General features: G+C 44.7%; 1 non-coding gene across 1 annotated transcript; it reads right to left on the reverse strand.

The window, feature by feature from the left end:
- Positions 1 to 4743: 4743 nt before the first annotated feature.
- LOC131923761 (U6 spliceosomal RNA) lies at positions 4744 to 4850 on the reverse strand. The gene has a single exon (XR_009382691.1). It is a non-coding gene; the product is annotated as a U6 spliceosomal RNA (small nuclear RNA).
- Between the last annotated feature and the right edge of the window lie 6327 nt (positions 4851 to 11177).

Consider the following 11177-nt stretch of genomic DNA (forward strand, 5'->3'; position numbering starts at 1 on the left):
CCCTTGGACTGAGAGAAGAGAGGAATTTTAAAGAGGTGACCACCAGGAGAAGATTTCGTTTCTTTATGTAACTGGACACATCCAATCATTTCTCCTTTATCTCTCCAAATTTCTCTTAGTATTCTAAACCCCATTCTCAGACAATTCAATGATATTATATTAGTTCAAATAGCTGAAAACAAATCAGTCTTCTGACGTGTCACGGGAGGAAGAGATCAAACTTGGGGTCTGAAGCCTCCACTTGTGTCTTCATCTTCCTCCTTTTCACAACAGAGTCCCTCGGTCCCCCAACTCCAAGTGTGGTGACCGACAGCTCATAATTGAATTCTTCTGGAGAGAATATTCTCTGCTGGAGAGAACAGTCGAACCTGAGCTCACATCCCCATCTTGAAAGTGGCCCACATCCCATCACAGACCAAGGATGTAAAGGCTGGGACTGTGACCTGGTTTCAGATGACCACAGTACCAGGACAAACGATGCAGTTGGTTGGGGTCTTCATTGTGAATGCCTCACCCACCAGACATCTTTTTTTTTTTTTTTTTTTTTTTGGTTTTTTCAAGACAGGGTTTCTCTGTGTGGCTTTGGTGCCTTTCCTGGAACTCACTTGGTAGCCCAGGCTGGCCTCGAACTCACAGAGATCCACCTGCCTCTGCCTACCCAGTGCTGGGATTAAAGGCATGCATCACCACCACCCAGCCAGACATCTCTGTCTGTCTCCCTCTATTTCTTCTCTTTCCCACAAAGATTGATCCAGGTGTAGGTGCTTCCCAGGGAACTTGATCTGTGACAGCTGATGTGTTATAACTTGTCAAAAGTGCTTTGAAATAAAATTTGGGGCTGGGTCAACCATGAGCCAGTGATTAACAATGGCCCCCACCACCGAAGGCAGACAGGCCCTAGAATGAGAGAAAATTTTCACCAGTGGAGAACAAGGACAGTGGTGAGCACAATGAGCAGGTCTGGTGGAGGAGCGGCTTTAGAAAACACAGGAGAAATAATAACCATTTAATTGATCTCATTAAAGACAAGTGTGAATACCAAAAATCCTGCTTTGGAGCATATTGGGCAACAAATCTCCCACCACCAAGGGCAGACAAAGCTGAGAATCAATTCCAAGATATAAAAAAATAAGACTAGCCCAATTCACTATAACTCAATGTTCCTAACAGGTCTGCTCTGCCACTGTTAAGGCCCCGAATAGAAAAGGATGGGAACTATGAAGCCTGAGATGGGGATGCCTATGTGGATAAATTCAGCAGTATTGGGTTCTCAGCTTCCCCTGAGTCCTGTGGAGAAGCAGTCCGCTCTTTCCAGTTACAAGTCAATGACTGAGCGTGACTCCAAGGTTAAGAGCATTGGATGTGTCCATGCTGCTCTTCCAGAGAACCCAGTTCAGGTCCTCGAACCCAGGCAGGCAACTCACAACCACCTGTAACTCCAGTTCCAGGGGATCCGATGACCTCTTTTGGCTTCTGCAGGCACGTACTCGTGTGGCATACATTCACACAGGTACACACACGTATATAAATCAAATAATAAAAATAATTTCTAGGTTCATGTCCCTGCTGATAGATGACAAAGTAGAAAAACCCTGCTCAGGCAAGATAATGCAGACTGTCCTTAGCATCTACTCAGACCTTTCTTCTGTCCACTGAAATAACTAGGGTTAAGTCACAACAGTGTTTTCTCTTTTTAAATGGTTTTTACTATTATTACAACAAAATTTGACTTAATGTATTTAAAGAAGGAAAGAGCAAAGCAGCATCAGGGATATGGCATGTTAAAGCTACCCTCGATTATGGAAGGAAGCATGATATACAAACTGCTGATATACCAAATGTACTGACAGGGACCAGAAGAATAATAAGAGATTGAATTCTGAGTGTTAGTATATGGGTGGAACACAATAATATATATTGGAGAGCTGGTAGATATGAAAGTAATACAGAGCTTAGTGTTTAGCAAGATCCAGAGAGTGATAATATTTCAGTTACTACAAGGGTTTATAAGAGGTTAGAGGAAGCAATGGCCTACATTAAGTCATGCAGAAATATTGCAACATAAAATGGAAGGAAAAACCAAAAGCATTACCGAAGTATGCATTCGTGGATATATCAGGTACTGCTGAAAATTCCACCAAAGTGCTCTGACCCAGATATCATTCTATTTAAACAAAATAAGAAGCATATGGCTCCGAGGGCAGCATTATCCAGTGGGCAGCTCGGTGTTGGCCAACTTCTGACAGCAGGCGAGCAGCTACTAAGAGGAGCTGACCCTTAGTCAGCTATGGGGATGCTTAAAAGAGCAAGACATCCCTAGAGGGGATATGGTGCACCCCATGAAACTTCCACTTAAAAGTTCCTCTGAGTAAAAGAAGGCCACGAGAGTGGGTCCCGGGACATATATGAGGCAAGGAGACCTGAATGTAGTAAGAAGCCATGGGTTGAAGTGGATTGTGACATCCTTTTTACCCCAGCTGCTAACTATATTAGCAACTGGCAGCTCTCTTTTCTCCTGATGGGATTGTGCTCCACTGAAGAAAGCCATTTCACTCACAAGCATGTTTCCTTTCAGGGAAGGTCCAACAACTGGTCCATCGGGAACTGTGAAAGCCCACTTCCCTTACCCTATCCAGACCCAGACACAGAGCTGTTCCTGGACCACGGTTCTGCTTGACCAGGAATCCAGGGCCTCAGTGATTGCTTCAGAGCCTGGGATCCCTTCTTATACATTGTTCCTCCAACATTTTTCATGGGTTTTCACACCAAGAGTACCCCCAATCAGCTTCATGAATGTAGTTCTCCTTCACATGGAACTTCAACTGCAACATTTCCTCTCATCTCGCCACATCCTACATCAGACGTTTGTAAACGCATAGGATCTGGATTATAAAGGACATCACCTTCCCTATGTTTACCCATCCCTTCAAAGCCACCATGGTCTGGGGAAGGCATCAGGGATGTGGCATGTTAAAGCTACCCTCGATTATGGAAGAAAGCATGATACACAAACTGCTGCTCCATCAAGAACTCGGACTCTAATCATCCTACTATGGATCTTTCTCTATACCCCTGAGTCAACTCACTGCAGAATAGAGAAGCAGTAGTAAGTCAAAAGCTTGGTACCAGCTAAATACAATGTGAAGAACTAGTTCTCCTAAGCAACTGGTATATGTTTCACTATCGTAATTGTACTAGTTTCGTTTTCTGTTTCCATGAAATAACCCAAACCAAAAGCAACTTGGGGAGGAAATGGCTTATTTCTCCTTATAAGTCACAGTCCATCATTGAGGGAAGTCAGGCCGAAACTAAGGCAAGAACTGACGTATGAAACCATGGGAAGCATTGCTTATTGGCCTACTTATCATGGTTCTCTCAACTTGCTTTTTTTTTAATTTTTATTTTTATTTTGCAATACAATTCAGTTCTACATATCAGCCACGGATTCCCTTGTTCTGCCCCCTCCTGCTCCCCTCATCTTCCCCCCAGCCCACCCCCCATTCCCACCTCCTCCAGGGCAAAGCCTCCCCCAAGTACTGAGATCAACCTGGTAGACTCAGTCCAGGTAGGTCCAGTCCCCTCCTCCCAGGCCGAGCCAAGCAACCCTGCATAGGCCCCAGGTTTCAAACAGCCGACTCATGCACTGAGCACAGGACCCGGTCCCACTGCCTGGATGCCTCCCAAACAGATCAAGTCAATCAACTGTCTCACCCATTCAGAGGGCCTGATCCAGTTGGGGACTCCAGGACCAACCTATCTGGGGCAGCATTACCCAGATGGGATGGGCACTCCCCTATCCATCAGTAATCAACAAAATGTCCTAGAGGCAAGGTCGTAAGCCAATCCGATGGAGACAATTCCTCAGTGAAGGTTTCCCCTTCTGAGGTGACTCTAGTTTGTTGTATAAGTTGATAAAAATGAACAAGCAAAATTAATTGCCTTTTCTCTCTCCTTGAGAAGCTCAAAACAGGGTTTGTGGGGGGAACTTCTGGCTTCCAAATAGAACGGCCACCCCTCCCACCAGATGCTAACCTCAGCCCTGGTGGTCCCTCAGTCTTGCGATCCAGTTTCTCTTTCATTTCAATGTCTTCACATAGTCCTTGCTATTTTTTTATTAATTAAATTTTTTTCATATACTTTACATCCTGACTGCAGTTTCCCCTCCCTCCTCTTCTCCCATTCCCTCCCCCTACTGCCCCTCTGTCCTCCCCCCCACTCCAACCCTCCCGCATCCACCCCTCCTCTGTTTCTGTTCAGAAAGGGGCAGGCCTCCCATGGGTGCCGACGAAGCATGGCCTGTCAAGTTGAGATAGAACTAAGCCCTTCTCCTTGTATTAAGGCTGGGTGAGGCAGTCCAGTATGAGGAACAGCTTCCACAAAGCCAGCCAAAGTATTAGGGACAGCCCTGCTTACACTGTTAGGAGTCCCACAAACAGACCACGCTACACAATTGTCACACACACGCAGAGGGCCTAGGTCAGTCCCATGCAGGCTCTCTAGCTGTTGGTCCAGAGTCTGTGAGCTCCTACGAGCCCAGGCTAGTTGTTTCTGTGAGTTCCCTTGTGACAACCTCAATATCCCTCCCCTCCCCATACAATCCTTCCTTCCTCTCCTCAACAGGGTTCCGGGAGCTCAGCCCAGTGCTTGGCTGTGAAGTTCTGTATCTGTTTCCATCAGTTACCGGATGAAGGATCTCTGATGACAATCGGGGTAGTTACCAATCTGATTACAGGAGCAGGCCAAAAAAATAGGGAACACTTGACAAATTCGTGTGTTGTCCTTCCTCAAGAACCACGCCGATCTTCTCCGTATCATTCCAGTTTTAGAATATGTGCTGTCGAAGCGCGCACAGCCCTTGTTATTTTTTTTATTTCATGTGTTTCTCAAGGCAATGTCAAACTCATTGTGTGTGTGTGTGTGTGTGTGTGTGTGTGTGTGTGTGTGTGTGTGAGAGAGAGACAAATGAAGAATCCATTAGTAGAAACCAGGAAGGAATAAGGAAAGGAGACGGGAAAAGGTTATGCTACCTCTGGCAGAAGTGGAAAGAGAAGTTGAATTGGTCAAAATACAGACTGCCATAGCTTTCTGTCTGACTATTGTTTTACAGAACTCAGCACTGAGAAGCATTTATCTACACCACACAGTTAAATGTGTATGATGCAAACTACTGTAAAACCAAATGAGTCTGGCTGCCGTGAGGTCCTAACTGAAGGCTTTGGTTCCAGGGTGTGTCCTTAGGCATTGCCCGATGTTGGCTCTTCAGACTCAGAGCACTCAGAACACTGTGCACAGAGCAGGCAGGAAGGGAAGGCAGCAGATGGATCAAAAAGAGATCGATGAAGACACGGGTATAGAGAGAGAGCTAGTCTCTGCTTGTCCATGGAGAGCTACTGGCTATAACTTCAGATTTCCAGATTCTTGTCCAACCCCGCCCTTTTCCTCTGGGCAGCCTCCGGTTTGTTTTGTTTTTCCTTTCAGGGTTCCATGGAAAGCTTGCCCTGGAACCATGCTGGGGTGGAAATCCAACAACACTGGAGTTGTTTTTTCTTTCCCCGAGTTGGATGAACATCCTAAATTAAAGTACCAAACAAGTCCGACATGATGCCGCTGGTCCTTCCTTCCCTCCATAGTTAGTCATTGTTTGGAAGAACAAGACTATGATTTTCAAATGCACCAGAAATTTAGAATACAACTTGTACATGTGGAACTTCAGGGAGGTTTTTTGTTTGTTTGTTTTGGTTTTGGTTTTTGGTTTATTTTGTTTTTTTTTTTCTTTCTAGAAGGTAAATTATCATGATTAATGACAATTCTACTTATAGTACTTCTGGGCCACTTGGTCCCCTGTAGAGAAATGAGAAAATAAAATCAACCGAAAATACATTTGTCTTCATTTCAAAAGTGTGCGTTACGTGTCCGGTAGTTCTTTACAGACATCTCTTTCCAGAGGAGAAGCAGATTGATTCATACCACATTGAGCACATTGGTTCATACCACCACACTGTGGAGTGAACAACAAGGATGTTTCTTTTAAATTTCTCTTACATTTATTTATGCTTTAAAAAATAAAAATAGCTAGGAAGGAAGAGTCTGAAGTTTCCTAAAACATAGAAATTATAAATAAGCAAGAATGCTAATTTTCCTAATCTGCTCATCATACATCATACATTGTATACATAAATCATACCACTGTATATCATAAATATGTAGAATGTCTTGTGTCCATAAAATAAGTGTTATATTTACTGCACTGAGAACAGACCACAAATATACAATGAAATCCACTTTAAGAGTTTTATTGGTAAAGAGTGGGGGAAAGGGGGGAGTGTGCAAGCCTGTCTAAAAGGAAAGTGTTGGAGAAGAGAGTATGGGGCAGGCGGGTTTGCTTTTAAAGGTAGCTTAGCGCATGCACATAGGGGCTTATGTAGTCACTCCACGCATGCATATAGAGTATGTAGCCACACTGCACATACACAGGGATTACATAGGATGTAAGACCCTGGGGTGATTAAGCATTTTGCCTGAATGCTGACAGATCATCCATGGCCATGGGACCCCAGGAGTGGCTGGAGGATGCCGGAAATGATAAGGGGTTGGTCTTTTATATACTTTGATTACATTGAAGAATACAGAAATCAACACAGCAGATCAAATATCTCTTTGAGGTATTGATTTTCTGCAGTGAAAGTTTGGAAGCTTGATTGCAGTGATTACAATAAACATGTCTATCGAAATATCTAGTTGCACACTTTAAATATATATGATTTTAATTTCTAAGTCATATTATATAACCCTGGAAAACGAAGGTGCTGGAGAGGGACTGGACAGATGACTCAGCACTTTAGAGCATTTGTTGATCAGGTTTGATTCCCAGTACCTGGACGGTGACTCACAACCATCTGTAACTCCAGTTTCAGGGAATCTAATTTATTTCTACCATGGACACCAGGCACACACACGTGATGCAATTACATAAACGCAGGCAAAACACTCAGACCCAAAAAATAAATTAAATATAATAATAATTAATAGTAATAATAATTACTATTATTGTAATATAGTGCTGGGATTGTAAGACCATGTAGCATCCAGGGAGTTCTAATGCTCTATTGAGAAAGTCTAACCAGGGTACAGACTTCAGGCAGCGCACAGTGGAGAGCACAGGACTTAAACTAGCACACAGTATGAAGGACTTCCTAACAAGCCTGGGAGGACACGATTATCCATACAGGTTTTACTCTGTGCAAGAAAATAAGCACGGTGGAGAGCAGGAACAAAAAACAGTTTGGGTTGTTAACAATGTCACATATACCATCAGGTTTGGTTTATTTATCTATGAAGCTTATAATAGTGATGGATTAAATCGGGAGTGTCAAAATACACACAGGGAGGCTTGGGAGATAGCCCACTTGGTAAATACTTGCTGTGCGCTTACATAAAAAGACCAGGTGTTGGGAGGTAGAGGCAGGTGGATATCTATGAGTTTGAGCCAGGCCAGCCATGGCTACCTAGTAAACCCCATCAGAGAGAGAGAAAAAGAGAGAGACAGACAGACAGAGACAGAGACAGAGAGGCAAGAGAGGGTCCAGATATGGGGAGGGGGCTGGAGAGATGTCTCAGTGGTTAAAAACGGTTAAGAGCGAGTGCTGTTCTTGCAGAGGACCTGGGCTCAACTCCCAGCACTCATGTTGGGTGGTTCAAAACTGCCTGTGACTTTAGCTCCAGGGAATCCAATATCCTCTTCTGGCCACTGTGAGTACCTACATACACGTGTGGCGCACACACATCTACAGGTACACACACATATAAAAATAAGATCTTAAAAACTGCAGGATGATGAAAGCCGGTTATGAACTTGAAGACTGGCCAGACACCCAAACAGGAGATCTGTTATTGCTTCTGTGACAATGGTTAAAAAAATTCAATTTTCTTTTCATTTACCTTTCTGGCCTCCCTTCTCAAGGCTTCTGCTAGTGCCTTCTCCTCTCATACAAGTGCACACCACCAAACCTGTCTTTTTAAATGCATGTTCCGGGGACTAAACTCAGGTCCTCTTGCTAAAAATGCAAACACTTTACCAACTGAGCTCTCTCTCCAGGGCTATCTCCATCTGATAATGACTTTATTCTCTAAATAACACTAGTCTTCTGCCACCAAGATATCCTGGACCCAAGTATTTTCTCCATCTCTATTGTTACCATAGTCCAAATTATCATCATCTCCGCTCTGACCACTGCACCACCTTGGGTACCTCCAGTTGCTAGACACAGTTTCAGCAGGCAGGTGCAGATATTCAACCACAGGACACATAATCATATCATAAGTCACCCTGATCCCTTCCATAATTTGTATCTCCCCCCCTTTTATAAGGATACATGAAATAAGCCCTCTTAGCAAATTTTCACACAAGAAAGTCTTACTAATTACACACCATTCTCTACACTAGTCTTCTGTAACCTATTCGTCTTGCGTAGCTGATGTGCAAAGTCTATTTTCTACTGCTTTACTAAAAGATTTGAATCTTAGCCATGAGAATCACAGAAGTCACCCTCTATCGTTTCCTCATTTTAGGGAGGTAGTTAGAGCTGAGTCACAACAATTTAGCACTACGCGGCACCAATCCAAGTTTCCCAGGTTCATTTCCAATGGCTGATTACTGCTTGATCCTAGCATTTTCTTGAGTATTGTTTCTACAAGGCCTCATCATTCTGCTTTTCAGTTAGTGTGGTGAGCCGCTCAGTATGTCTCCCTAGGGAAGGTGGAGTGAAAAATGTCCCCCAGATCTACAAATAAGCTCTAATTGGATGCCATCCGTGACAAATGACTCAGGACGTGATTAAAATGGTCCTGATGTTGGTGGACAGGCACTTTTTAATTTTGTTCACGACTCTGCCCTTAGTGCCACAGGAATGCTACAATTAACTAACAAAATATTGGCCAAATGAGCCAGGCCAACAAGAAATAAAGAAAGGAAGCAGGAAGGAAGGAAGGGAGGGAGGGAGGAAGGGAGGGAGGGAGGGAGGAAGGGAGGGAGGGAGAAAGGGAGGGAGGGAGGGAGAAAGGGAGGGAGGGACGGAGGGAGGAGGGGAGGGAGGGAGGGAGGGAGGGAGGGAGGGATGAAGGAAGGAAGGAAGGATTCCCAACAGACAAAACATTACATTGAAGTCCAGACAAACAGATCTTGCTTAGATATGAAAAGAAGTCAGCTTGGAGATGACCTACAGCTCCTGGTGCGGGTGGGTGGTTAAAGCCAAGCCAAGAGAGATAATCTGTCATCAGGCCACGAAAATTGTAATCCACAAAAAAGTTTGATCTTCGTGGAGAAAGGGGCATAAAATGAGATAAAATGAGAAGATGTAGGCTTCGAACAGTCACTGGAACTGTAATGAGATTTGCCTTGTGATGGTTGGCCAGAGAGGAACCAGAAGCCGGGGGACTCAGTTGAAATAAGAGATCTTTGTGGCTAGTGCAGGGAGCCAGGAGGCATAACAATATCCTCAGATAGTTTAAAGAAGTGACAGTCTGGTGATGGAGGTTTGACAGGTTGGGTCGACGCTATGACTCCTGACTGACTGAGAAATGGGTGCAGATGCCATTGACTAAGCAAAGGAGCATATGGCTATGAGCGGATGTTGAAGGGATGGTGGTGGGGTGAGTGCTGGATGTGACGACTTAGGGATTTGCTGGTCTAGACGTCCAGGAGACACCTGCAGATCTGGGTGTGCAGCTGGGGAGAGGAGTGGGAGCCGGAAATGCGGATTTGTAGTTAACGGCATAACGGCATGACTGGAAAGAAGCAATGTTACGTAGCAGGATGAGGAAGCCTGAGAAGAAAAGAAGACCCAGAACAAACCCCCAAGGGACACCTGCACTGCACGAGAGACAGAGGTGTGACTGGAGAGATGAGAGACACAGGAATGCTGTAGGAGCCTGGTGGGGAGAGCATTACAAGGCAAGAGGGACCGTCTAAAGCTTGTCTGGGGGCTGGAGAGATGGCTCAGTGGTTAGGAACACTGACTGCTCTTCCAGAGGACCTGGGTTCAATTCCCAGGAACCCACACGGTACCTCAGAATTATCTATAACTAAAGTCCCAGGGGATCAGATGCCCTCTCTGGCTTCTGCAGGCACTTGCACGCGCATGGTGCACAAACAAAACATACACATAGGCAACACACTCATACACTTACAATGAAGTGGGGGAGGGGAGGGAGCTCCTTTGAAGCCAAGCGGTAGAAGGATGGAGTTGGCGTCATATTTCCTACGAAAATCTCACCAGGACTTGTTGAGCATGGTTTCAGTGAAGGAAAGGGAAGGGATTGGGGGAGGGGCGGTGAACAAAAGGGAGAGCAGGAGTCCAGGAACTGAGGGTGTCAGCTCTTCTCAGGGGTTCGTCCTTGCTGGGGAAGGAAGAGATGGACTGGACTTTGAGTGAGTTTTGTGTGTTTAGGATGCAAGCATGTAAGGATCTTTACATGGTAAAAGTAAGGACACAGGAAAGAGGATAATAAGAGAGACGGTGTCACAGGGACCACAAAAGTGTCTCATTTCCCACAGTGCTTATCCCAAAGTGTTCTTCTCTGACTCTTCCCGAACCCCCCAAACCAGCACACCACCGTGACAGACTAGACCAAAGCCATCAGATAGGGGTACCCGGACTTTCTGTGTCCATTCCCATGTTTATGTCTTCTATTCCACTGAAGGACTTCCTCCTTTCATTTAGAGCTATGGCCCCATTCCTTCTCCCTCACCCCTTCCCTTCTCCCTCAACCCTTCCCTCTGTACCTCAGTATTGTGCCACTTGGATAGCAAGTCCTGGAGGCGAAGTTATAGAGGACAGTCATCATGAAACAGCTCGGGGTCTCTTGTACATAAAAACAGACAACCAAGCTACAAATTTAGTAATTATCATAAAATATTTGTAGTGATGAAGTAACACTGTGGAGAGTCCTGAATGACCCCAAATGGCTCTTCGGGACTATCCAGAGGGGAAATTCTCAGTGTCTCCTAAGCTTTCAATTCACCAGCCACAAACCCATCACAGAGCCCAAAGCAACTCTAGAAAATATATTAATTTAACATTGCAAAACAAACAAAAGCCTATATTGTTCTAAGTATGTTTGACCTTAACAGAACACAGCTTTCTATTCTGAGACACACAAATAAATATTCTTAATACATT

Source organism: Peromyscus eremicus, chromosome 13, assembly GCF_949786415.1.
Source record: "Peromyscus eremicus chromosome 13, PerEre_H2_v1, whole genome shotgun sequence".
Lineage (NCBI taxonomy): Eukaryota > Metazoa > Chordata > Mammalia > Rodentia > Cricetidae > Peromyscus > Peromyscus eremicus.